We start from the raw sequence: 12,589 nt of genomic DNA on the forward strand, positions 1-12,589 counted from the left end.
CCCAACTTACCTAAAATTTCATCCATGTTTGGGATCGGGTACCTATCGTCTACGGTAATGTGTTTAACTTACGAAAGTCGAAAACTATTCTCCATTTATCATTCCCAGAGTGATCTGGCTTTTTAGGCACAACCCATAGCGGTGCAGAGTACGGAGAATCGGTATGGCAAATAATTTCTTGCTTCAGCATTTCCATTATTTGCTTATCCACTTCCGCTTTGCACTTCCGGATATCGGTAAGATTTCACATATATAGGGTCCTCATGAATTGTTTTGACTCTATGTTTAATTTTGTGGGTAAAAGTAAGGTGGTCTCCATCCTTATAAAATATGTGTTTAAATTTGTTTAATAACCCTTTGAGGCTTTTACATTTCTCGATATTTAAATGGCTTAATCTAAATTTTGTTTCTTCGTCGTCATCATTTATAATATTTAGAAGACTATCAAAATTCTCTAAGGAGTTCTTGCTATCTGAAAACTTAGAAAGCATTCCACTTAAATGAAGAGTGTTATTTTCAAGATTTATTTTCGAATTTAATTTTTTCAGTATATCATAACCTAAAAGTCCTTCGTAGTTGTTAGAAAAATTGTACACATAGAATTTTAAATTTTGCTTATTAAACGCAATTGCTTCCTGCACTTTGTCTAGCACGACTTTTCCGGTTGCAGTTTTTCAAATTATTGGCTTTACTTTAATTGCTTCATTGCTGAGTATGCATGGTTTAATTAAACTAACAGACGATCCCGTATGTATTAAAAATTTTATCTTTTTGTTGTTGAGTGTCAATTTAATTGAGGGTAGTTCTCCGAGGCTTCTAATTGAAAATTCGAATCATCGTGATCCATTGGTTCAGGTTGACCGTATCTACGTATTCTAGACTGGTTTGAGTCAGCCGGGCTAAACTTTCCGGCTTGCAATGAATTCGTTTGCAAGACATTGCTTGGAATTGCGCTAGTAGGGCTATTAAATAAATGAGGGCAATGCTTTTGTGCGCAAAATTGGCCTACATTTATCTGCCTGGATTGATTATGGCTTAAATTAGTATTATCTGATGGGACTCCTCTTGTATGAAAGTTGTTATTATTTAATGTTTGATAGTGATGATTTCTACCGGTTAAAGTAGAGTTCACAAATCCACCTTTTTGAAATCTATTATTATTAGAGTAATGGGGAGCCCTTGAACTGTTTCTTACATCCCGTTTATATTCATAATCAAATGCATCATTCTCTTTTAAAATTTTAATTGCAGATTTTACACTAGTTGCTAGATTAGCATTAATTAATGCTGTTAAATGATTAGGCAATTCTCTTTTGAGGGTTTTCAAACTTAGTTGTTCTAATTCATTTATCAAAAATGTTTTAGTAGAGCTACTTACAGGTTTTAATTTAATGCAATCTTTAATTCTACAAATTTCATAATTTATTTCTTCACATAGAATACGAACATTACTTCTTAATTTTATATTACTAACTTGCAATATAAGAGTCGGAATTGGGGTATGTTCCCCGAACTCATCAACCAAAAGTTCTCTTAGGATTGTCCAATTTGACGGCTGCTCCCTTCTTACGACGTCCAACGCTGCCCCTCGTAAAGTACATAAAATGCAATTGAAATAAAAAGCTCGCTCTGCTGGTTGCGTTGGTACAACCTCAGGCAATATGGAATCAATGCTGTCAATATATAGTGCTAAATAGTTTACATCACCATCAAAAGGCTGAATTAACTGAATATTTTGCATAACTAGTTCTCTTTGTTTTTGTTCCTCAGCCATGTTTGTTTTTGTTTCAGCGCTAATATACTCATTCAAGTTTTCTAACTCTTCATTTAAGTCCATTTATTTATTTTATATGTATATATATTTTTTATTTTTTATTTTTATTTTTTTTTTTTTTTTGTAGTTAGCAGTTTGTAGTTTTTACTTTCTCACTATATTAAACGTAACAACACCAAAGTGCAAATGTAAATCTACTGAGAGTGAAAGCTAAACAATGATTTTGTTGTTACTAAGCATTGCATTCGGCACAACACGTATTTTCGTTTCTTACGCTCTTAGTTGTACAAAATTGTTTATTTTAGTAACTGCGGCCAAGATCAATTGAAAGTCACCCGAAGTCAACGGAAGTTACACCAACCAAAAGTAAACTCAAGTAACAAATGTTGTTGTTTTTTTGAAGTGAAAACTTCTTTAGAATCGTTGGGAGTGATTTGAGGAAAAGTGAAACGAAAAAAGCGACCAACTTGGCTACGAAGCGTTATATTATATGTTGATATAAAAGTAGCGACGAACTAAATAAAAATAACTTTTAGTTTTTCTTGTGATTCGAACCAAGGATTTTGGATCGGAAGCTCACATTGCTAGTCGCTCGGCTACCGCGCCATGCTGTCGCCGCTGGCCTAAAAGTTATTTAGTTACGAAGCGTTATATTATATGTTGATATAAATAATTTTTGTGAGCGTGTAATTCTCAAAAGTTTTATTAGGTTTATTATTTAAAATGTATTGACTAGGTAGTGTGGTTATCAGCTTAACATCTGATATATCCTCCATCGGAGGACAACAAATGTTAAACCGATTTTTGGAAATGGGCGGAGTGTTTTAGGGGCTTGCTCCTTCTCTGCCACGGGTTGGCCCGGTATTACAGTACCGCCGGGATTTCGGCTTAGAATAAATACAAAAAAAAATATACTAATACATTTAGCTTTGGTGGGAAGAGCCATAAATTTTTATATGAATACATGTAGACGAAAATGGAATTTTTTTTTTTGAAATTTGCATTGTAGGACATTTCTGATTATTTATTGAAAACAGTTTTTTGGCTTATCTATTTTTGGTTTAGATACTGAAAGTCAGTTTAAGTGAATCGGTATAAATATTTCGTACATTAATTTTTTTTTTTGTGAGCGTGTAATTCTCAAAAGGTTTATTATTTAAAATGTATTGACTAGATAGTGTGGTTATCAGCTTAACATCTGATAGATCCTCCATCGGAGGACAACAAATGTTAAACTAATTTTTGAAAATGGGCGGAGTGTTTTAGGGGCTTGCTCTGCACCTCTGCCACGGGTTGGCCCGGTATTGCAGTACCGCCGGGATTTCAGCCTTGAATAAATACAAGAAGAAATATACTAATACATTTAGCTTTGGTGGGAAGAGACATAAATTTTTATATGAATACAAGTAGACGAAAATGGAAGAAATTTGTAAGTCTGTTTCTTCGGTCCGTTTGGGTATTTTTTTTGACAACATCGAAACCAAAGCATTTGTATCATATTTTATCTATCATAAGCCACTCGTATCATTTGTTGAAATTGAAAACATTGAGGATGAATAATGATAAAATGAAGAAAATAAAATATGAACTTTATAGCAATATTATAATGAACCTATAATTATCCCGCTCCTAATGCTGCTTTCGTCTTATTCTCTCTCAGTTTGTTTTACGGAAGGTTTCACTTCTATCAAGTCTAACCGTTAGACTGGTTTTATTTTTTTTTTTTTTTTGTTTTTTTTTTTCTTGTCACTTTTGTTATCAATGTATCACTACTTACTGCTCTTTCTAACTAATTGCTTATTGATGAAGTTACTCTCGAATCTCACTTTTTACTTTACATACGTCGCTCTTCTAAGCATCCATTCAGAATCGGAACTTTTCTCGTCACTATTTGTTGAAGTGGAGAAATGCGCGAAAGGTCAATTCAAAGTCACACCAAAGCCTATTATCCAAAGCAAATGTGCATTGAAGGTTAAATGAAGGCCGATTCCGATGCGATCGTAAGTTTTCCTAATTAAGTCTTTTTTTTTTTTGGTTTGTTTTAGTATTTCAATTTTTAAACATTATATGTGTGCACCATGTATCTATCTTTTTCATTCGTTTTTCGTTTTAGCTTTCCAATTTTCAATATTTTGTTTTGATTCTTAAACATTTTATTGAACAAACTTATTTCTATTTTTATTTATTTTTTTTTTTTCTTCAGAACGGATATTTAAAAATAAAAATAATAATTTACACTTCTTCGCAAGGAACATGTATTTACGTAGATTCGTTTTTTATTAGGATCTTTTTCACAGATCCTACCGACTGCGCCAGAAAGATTTAAACAAAAGTTTTGGTTTAGATATTCACTTTATTTCACTTTTACTGCTTAATCAATACTAATAACTTAATATTATTTTTCTTACTTCATCACCCACACTTCGGGCTCCTATCTCTGAGTATAAGAGACGAAATGTGAGAGACTTTCGGGAATGGAGTCATGTATGTAGTCGACATATATAAAGTATATATGTCACTTGCATATGTGTATATTAATAAGCATTGTTTTGCTTGAATTGAATTCACATATTTATGTTTGCATATGCCATCTTCCTGTGTGCCTGGTAATGAAGCGTTTTGTATACAGAATTTATTGATTTGATCAATTGATATAGATATAGATATAGATATAGATATAGATATAGATATAGATATAGATATAGATATAGATATAGATATAGATATAGATATAGATATAGATATAGATATAGATATAGATATAGATATAGATATAGATATAGATATAGATATAGATATAGATATAGATATAGATATAGATATAGATATAGATATAGATAGGTATAGTAGGGATCAAGTGTGCATATACGCACATGCACACACGTCGATGCATATGCAGAAGAAGTTTTTTTAGCATTTGCAGGAATTCTATCATTCGAATATTTACTTCCTAATTATTGCATGAAATATGATAAGGCGATGCTCGTGAGGTAGGTCATGTTGCTTCAGTGCATACATATGCGTGCAACACTATATTTATTAAAGATGCAATAGAACTTAGTTGTCCCATATACATATGTATGCAAATATGTTTCTTTGAAGTTTTATTTTATTTATTTTAAATTTCAAAGTTTTATACTATCTATAAATTCATACATATATGAATTATTCCCTGTAAAATACATATGTAAATTGAAAAAAGATTCGTTTGGCAAAGGAACAAAAAATGCATATTCAAAAGTACATAAATATGATAAGGCAATGCGTCGTGAGATAGGTCATTGTGGCTGCAGTGCGTGTGCACATACATACATTTGTAACACTATAAGAATTGAAGATGTAATTGAACTTTTGCACAAATATAACTATCATAATATATGTAAACTAGCGTACCCTCGCCCGCTTCGCTAGACGATAAATTCAATGATTTGCTGAAAGAGAATAAAATTAATACGAAACAAAGCAAATTCTTTGATACAATTTCATTCGAACTTTATTGTAACACTTTTTGGTAGACAACGTTTTTGGTTTTTCATCTTTCGCGTGAATAATGACGATGGTTTGCCAACTCGTGAGCAAGCTACATACAATTGTCCATGAGAAAAAATTGGGTATTCTAAATTAATACCGCACATTTGTAGAGACTGTCCTTGCGCCTTATTATTTGTCATAGCGGAGGCAAGGCGAATAGGGAACTGCAAACGTTTGAGATCGAATGGTAAATCCGTCGGAATCAGTGGAATTCAGGGTATGAAAATGTCTTCTCCATTATACTTCCCTTTCAAAATTGTTGCTTCGATAACGTTACCCATTAGCTTCTTCATTTCGAGGGGTACTCGTCTCGCGAAGACAATTTCACCATAGACACATTTTTCAACAAAAATTAGCAGTGAGGGGCTGAATTATGTAAATTTAGCAGCAGTCGATAAGAATTTGTTGGTGATTAGAAGCAAAGAATTTTAATATGATCTATATATTTGAATTTTTCCAAATCATCCAAAATTATATACATATGTAGTTAGTCTGTCTGTCTGGTGTCTGTAAAACTTTGTTGAATCCCTTCAACCAGAGAATGTTAATGCAATGAGAAGGAGCAAATGTTAAATGAGCTTTTTTCGAGTTCTAATTTATAGATTCATAATAAGGTCAGTTCAAATTCAACTATCTTCACGAGTGGGGAATTGCAGATATTTACCACGCGAGTGACGCGAGTGGAGGGTTTCTATATTTACTTACCACGCTAGGACAAGAATTCAGATATTTTCTGCGCTTACCAAACTACTGAGGAAGTTCATAAGATTTTTCGGCACACTACTAAGGAAATCGAAGCGAATAAATTTGCGATTAAGAAGGCCGCGCGGCAGTTAGTTTTTGGTGCAGGAGCTAAAGTCGGCGGAATTATTCGTTTTGTTTTTTGGCACGTATATAATTCAGGTTCAAGTCCTGAAGACATTTTTTTTTTTACACATTTTTTTTTTAATATACAATTCAAACCAGGAAAGTTTGGTAAAATTTTTGAGTTTATTTTAATTAAAATTTCTTTAAAATACTGTTTTTTTTGTATTTCATAAATGGAAATTTCTTTTCGGTATAAAATAGTTCACACTGGATATGACCTGATTTTTATATAAATCAATCAAAACAGAAAATATGTACATATGTCTTTAATCTCTTTTATCAAATCCAAATTATATTGATGAGAAAATATCATTCTAATATCCGTCCAGAAAGCCAAACGCGCATACACACATACATACATATGCATATAATTACGCATACAAACTTTCAACTAACGCAGAATATGTGAGTGATTTAGAAAATGAGTGATTTAGAAAAGTTTAATATTAATTATAGATTAGCGCAATCGTGAAAGACGTGTTGTGTATGCAGTACATCGTCTTATATTTGACTCAGGTTCAAATCTTGTGCACAGTTTTTTGTTCGATATTTTTATTTCATTTTTTATATTTGGTTTAATTGAAATTGATTTAAAATAGTGTATTCAGGTTTTTCTAATACCAGTTATATTATTTAGAAATTTATTTTCTATATAACATTATTCATTTGAATTAATTTATATGTAAAACAGCCATAAAGTCAATCATATGAATATGCATTCCTATATTTAATCTCTTCAGTCAAATCTGAACTACTTACATACACATATTGATGAGAAAATATTCTAATATCCATGGATGCATCCAGAAAGCCAAACGCGCATACACGCATATGTATATAAATATATGCAAACCTTCAACGAACGCAAAATGTATGCTTACAAAAAACAACAACTGCGACCGTCTTCTTGTCCGTCAGTGAAAAGATGGGATATGTATACCCTATGAGCAAAAAGAACCGGGAAGGTGATGTTTACTGTTTTCTTCGATTGCCAAGGCATAGTCCATGAGTACCTTCCATCGGGCCAGACAGTCAACAGAGAATATTATTTATCCGTTTTGAAACCTTAGAGAGATGCTGTGTGTTGCAAACCGCCGGAAATGTGAGCAAACAATTCTCAGATTTTGCATGATGATAACGCGCTCAAAGAGAATACAAATCGGCCCGCCGGGGGTGTTTGGAGGAGTGGGTTAAACGTTGGCACATGTGTGTTGCTTCAGACGGGTCATATTTTGAAGGAGATAATATAAATTTGCCTTACATTTAACTCTGTTTTGTTTAATTTAAACATTCCCGGTACTTTCTGATCATAAGGTACATATATGCGGCTTTGCGGACAGCAATGTGTGATTCGCTGGAAGTCGCATTAACTCGCGACTGTCGCACAGTTAGAAGACATATTTACATACATATAAGGGTGCATACATACATACGGAGCCGCGGCCACTCGACATGACAAAAATTTAAGATTTATCAAATATTGGCAAATAATTCCACGCGAAATATTCCAATATTGACTATTTTCGAATGGTCGCGAAAATTGGCATATGGGCGGCTCGTTTTATGAATGAAATTGAAATATGAGCTCTAACTTATGAATGAACTTTTTGTTTTGTTCTAAATTGTTCAGCGCCGTCGCTGATAGAATCATGGCCGCTGCGACTGAGTCTACGAATGTATTTTGTTTTTGTAGTCGCTAGGCTTAGATTTTAGCTTTGGGCGACATGCGCATGTGAGGTATGTGTTTTTGTTGTGTTCTAGAACATTTTAGAATGTGCGGTGGCAAAGCGGCCATGGCGTTGCGCTTGCTGTTGCTTTTGCGTCTATCAAAGTACATATCGTGTTTTTGTAAGTACAATATTAGGAATATCGACTGGTGAAAGACAAAAGTACACGGAAGCAAGAAGGGAGCGCTGTGCTCGCGCATATGTATATGTATGCTTGAATGTATGAACGTGCATGGATGTAGTAACATATGAATACAATTATTTTGTAGGAAGTTTAGAAGGCAAGTAGGTATATATGTATGTATGTATATATGCTAGGACATAAAGTGGATATATATACATACATAGAGCAGAATTGTTTTTGCACTTGTTAGGAAGAAACTCGTTCACTAGTGCGTATGTGTATTTGATTTCTTGTAAGAATGTGATGTGCTGTGACATGTGTACATACATAAGTCAAGGTTATTTGGGCATACATGCATATGTACATATGTATGAAAGGAAGATGATGTTCTTGCGCTTGTGCATTATTGTTTTTCATATACAAATGTACATACCTACATATGTATGTAAATGCTGTCGAATACATAAACTATAAATTGACATACAATATAAAATAAGTGTTGATTTATCTTAAACCGTTTTTTTTTTCTTAATGCAAATACCTCCTATTGACATGTACATACATATTATGTATGTATATTGTCATATACCATCATTTATGTACATATAGAGTATACGTTCATTTATGAATGTATGTAATGAAAAACTTCATGAATTATTTTCAGAACTTTATTAAAATTAATTCGCGTCGCGCACATGCACAAAACCTTGGTTCACAACGCAGGCGCAGAAATAAACGCACTGCGTATTTATCCTCCCCATGTGACTCGGCATCAATTCTCGGCGCCAATTTTTTTTTTTTTTTAAATGTGTTTTTTTAATGTAATCGTAAAAAATTTTTAATAAATTTTATGTATCCGCTTATCATTTCAAAAGTAACAAAATGGTCAAAAAATAAGCAGTCGAAGAAATAAATGCACCGCCTATTTTTCCTCGCCACATGTTAGACTCGATTTCAATTCCCAGTGCAAACCTTTTTTTATTATGTAATTAAAAAAAATTTTTTTTTGCAATTTTTTTTTTTTTCGTTTTTAAGTTTTTTTTTAATGTAATCGTAAAAAAATTTTTAATAAATTTTATGTATCCGCTTATCATTTCAAAAGTAACAAAATGGTCAAAAAATAAGCAGTCGAAGAAATAAACGCACCGCCTATTTTTCCTCGCCACATGTTAGACTCGAGTTCAATTCCCGGTGCAAACTTTTTTTTATAAATTTTATTTTTTAAAATGGTTTTTCTTTTTTTAATGTAATTAATTGAAAAAAAAAAATATGTAATTAATAAATTTTACGTATTCGCTTATTATTTCAAAAATACGAAAATAGTACAAATTTAATTGGTTTAATGTCGAGGTGAGAAATGTGTTGTGTGTTGAGGAGAAAGATGTGTGGTGTTTCTAATTTTTGTGTGGGCAAAATTCAGTGAGGTGTCTATAAACTCGGTGTGCTAAATGACCTTATTACAAATCTTTCAGATCTCAATTGTACTAAAAAAAGCTTACAGTAACATTTGCACCTTCTCATTGCATTAACATTCTCTGGTCATAGACTTTAGAAAGCTTAATGAACACACTATAACCAGAGAATGTTAATGCAATGAGAAGGAGCAAATGTTAAATGAGCTTTTTTCGAGTTCTAATTTGTAGATTCAAACTAAGGTCATTTCAAATTCAACTTTCCTCACGAGGTGGGAATTGCAGATATTTACCACGCGAGTGACGCGAGTGGAGGGTTTCTATATTTACTTACCACGCTAGGACAGGAATTCAGATATTTTCTGCGTTTACCAAACTACTGAGGAAGTTCATAAGATTTTTCGTCACACTACTAAGGAAATCGACTTATTTCATGCCCACAGCGAAGCGAATAAATTTGCGATTAAGAAGATCGCGCGGCAGTTCATTTGTGGTGCAGAAGCTAAAGTCGGCGGAATTATTCGTTTTGTTTTTTGGCACGTATTTAATTCAGGTTCAAGTCCTGAAGTCATATTTTTTTTCTTGCACATTTTTTTTTTTACAATTCAAACCAGGAAAGTTTGGTAAAATTTTTGAGTTTATTTTAATTAAAATTTCTTTAAAATACTGTTTTTTTTGTATTTCATAAATCGAAATTTCCTTTCGGTATAATTTATATTTTATTTGATTTTTATATAAATCAATCAAAACAGAAAATATGTACATATGTATTTAATCTCTTTCATCAAATCCAAATTATATTGATGAGAAAATATTTTAATATCCGTCCAGAAAGCCAAACGCGCATACACACATACATATGCATATAATTACGCATACAAACTTTCAACTACCGCAGAATATGTGCATATAAAACTGCGAATCGAATAAATGAGTGATTTAGAGAAGTTTAATATTAATTATAGATTAGCGCAATCGTGAAAGACGTGTTGTGTATGCAGTACATCGTCCCATATTTGACTCAGGTTCAAAGCCTAAACACACTTTTATTTGTTCGATATTTTTATTTAATTTTTTATATTTGGTTTAATTAGAATTGATTTAAAATAGTGTATTCAGGTTTTTCTAATACCTGTTATTTAGAAATTTATCTATACTAATATTATAAAGAGGAAAACTTTGTTTGTTTGTTTGTTTGTTTGTTTGTTTGTAACGAATAGGCTCAAAAACTACTGGACCGATTTTAAAAATTCTTTCACCATTCGAAAACTACATTATCCAAGAGTAACATGGATTACATTTTATTTTGGAAAAAAATAGGGTTCCGTAAGTTATTTGGATTTTTCGGACACAAACTGAAAAAAATCTTATATGTAATATAAAATAAAGTCAACTTTTTGTGTGTGTTCGCTAACCGGCCGTGTCTGCACCGAATTAAACCAAACTTACACACATTGTTAAGAAGGTATTGAAGATGTTTTCCGTATAGTTTGGATACCTATTGGTGGATAGGGCTCGAGATATAGGTCAAAACGTGGACCCGGGTAACCTTCGGATGTGTATGTACAATATGGGTATCAAATGGAAGCTGTTGGTGACTAGGGTCTCGAGATAGAGACCAAAACGTGGACCCTAGAATGTGTTTGTACAATATGGATATCAAATGAAAGCTGTTGATAAGTGCTTTAATACGGGGTAATTTTCATACCTATTGATGACTAGGGTCTCGAAATATATGCCAAAACGTGGGCCCGCCGTGTCTTTGCACCGAATTAAACCAAACTTACACACATTGTTAAGTAGGTATTGAAGATGATTTCCGTATAGTTTGAATACCTATTGGTAGATAGGGTCTCGAGATATAGATCAAAATGTGGACCCGGGTAACCTTCGGACGTGTATGTACAATATGGGTATCAAATGGAAGCTGTTGGTGAATGCTTTAGTTCAGAGTATTTTTCATGCCGCTCCGTGATTAGGGTCTCGAGATAGAGACCAAAACGTGGAGCCTAGAATGTGTTTGTACAATATGGATATTAAATTGAAGCTGTTGGTGAATGCCTTAGTACAGAGTATTTTTCATGCCGCTACGTGACTGAGGTCTCGAGATATAGGTCAAAACGTGGACCCGGGTAACCTTTGGTTGTGTATGTACAATATGGGTATCAAATGAAAGCTGTTGATAAGTGCTTTAATACGGGGTAATTTTCATACCTATTGATGACTAGGGTCTCGAAATATATGCCAAAACGTGGACCCGCCGTGTCTTTGCACCGAATTAAATCAAACTTATGCACATTGTTAAGTAAGTATTGAAAATGGGTTTCGTAAAGTTTGGTTGTAATTCGGAGCAGTGGCAACGGGTACAGCGTTCTTTTGAGCCAGCCATAATGTCGCTTACTTTTTTAACGCTTGGGGCGGAACTGAACTGTCAAATTGACAGTGTGAGTTACAATGTGTCAATATTTCTTTCTGATTTGGATGCCATAAGGAAAAAGCGTAAGTGCAACATGTAAAAATTGTTTGTGAATTTTTTTGGAGTGGATTTTGGAACAGTGAATAATTTCTTACGAAATTTGAGAATTTAATGTGAAATCCGAATGAAATTATGTGTTCGTGGAAAAAACAATTTTTTTCGTTTTTTTTTTTGAAAAATATAAATGGATAATGGTTAAAAAAGCTCCAATGCTTAATAAAACATATAAATTGAAACGAAAAATTCATGGATGATCAGGAAAAAAGACGATTGTTTATTCATATGCGTTGATTTGAAATTTAAAAACAATCTTCTTTTTTCCTGATTTTCAATTTATATTTTATATTTACTTAAAAACAAATAGAAAAACAAAAAATATTGTTAATGCCAAAGCGCTTGAATAAAGAATAAAGAAATAAATAATATGAAAACCATATATTGTTATGTTATGTTCTAAACCATATCTATTCTATTTTAGTGTGCCCAGCGAAGGGGGCCGGGTTTGCTAGTAAATAATATGTATATATTTCTTCTAAATGAGCTTGGGGGCATTGGCCCTTCAATCAGAGAACGTAAATTCATAGAGAAGGCGCAGTCCCGGCCCGTTCCTCCTAACAAAATACGGGTAGGAAAATGAAATCAGCACAAGTTAACAGTAAGAAATTAATCAATATGGCT

The 12,589-nt window shown here is 32.9% G+C and overlaps 2 pseudogenes; both read left to right on the top strand.

Annotated features, from left to right (window-relative positions):
* Positions 1-2,487: 2,487 nt before the first annotated feature.
* On the top strand, positions 2,488-2,671 carry LOC129250972 (U2 spliceosomal RNA; annotated as a pseudogene).
* Positions 2,672-2,925: 254 nt separating this feature from the next.
* On the top strand, positions 2,926-3,111 carry LOC129250963 (U2 spliceosomal RNA; annotated as a pseudogene).
* The last annotated feature ends 9,478 nt before the right edge of the window (positions 3,112-12,589 follow it).

This window comes from Anastrepha obliqua, chromosome 6 (assembly GCF_027943255.1).
Source record: "Anastrepha obliqua isolate idAnaObli1 chromosome 6, idAnaObli1_1.0, whole genome shotgun sequence".
Taxonomy (NCBI): Eukaryota; Metazoa; Arthropoda; class Insecta; order Diptera; family Tephritidae; genus Anastrepha; species Anastrepha obliqua.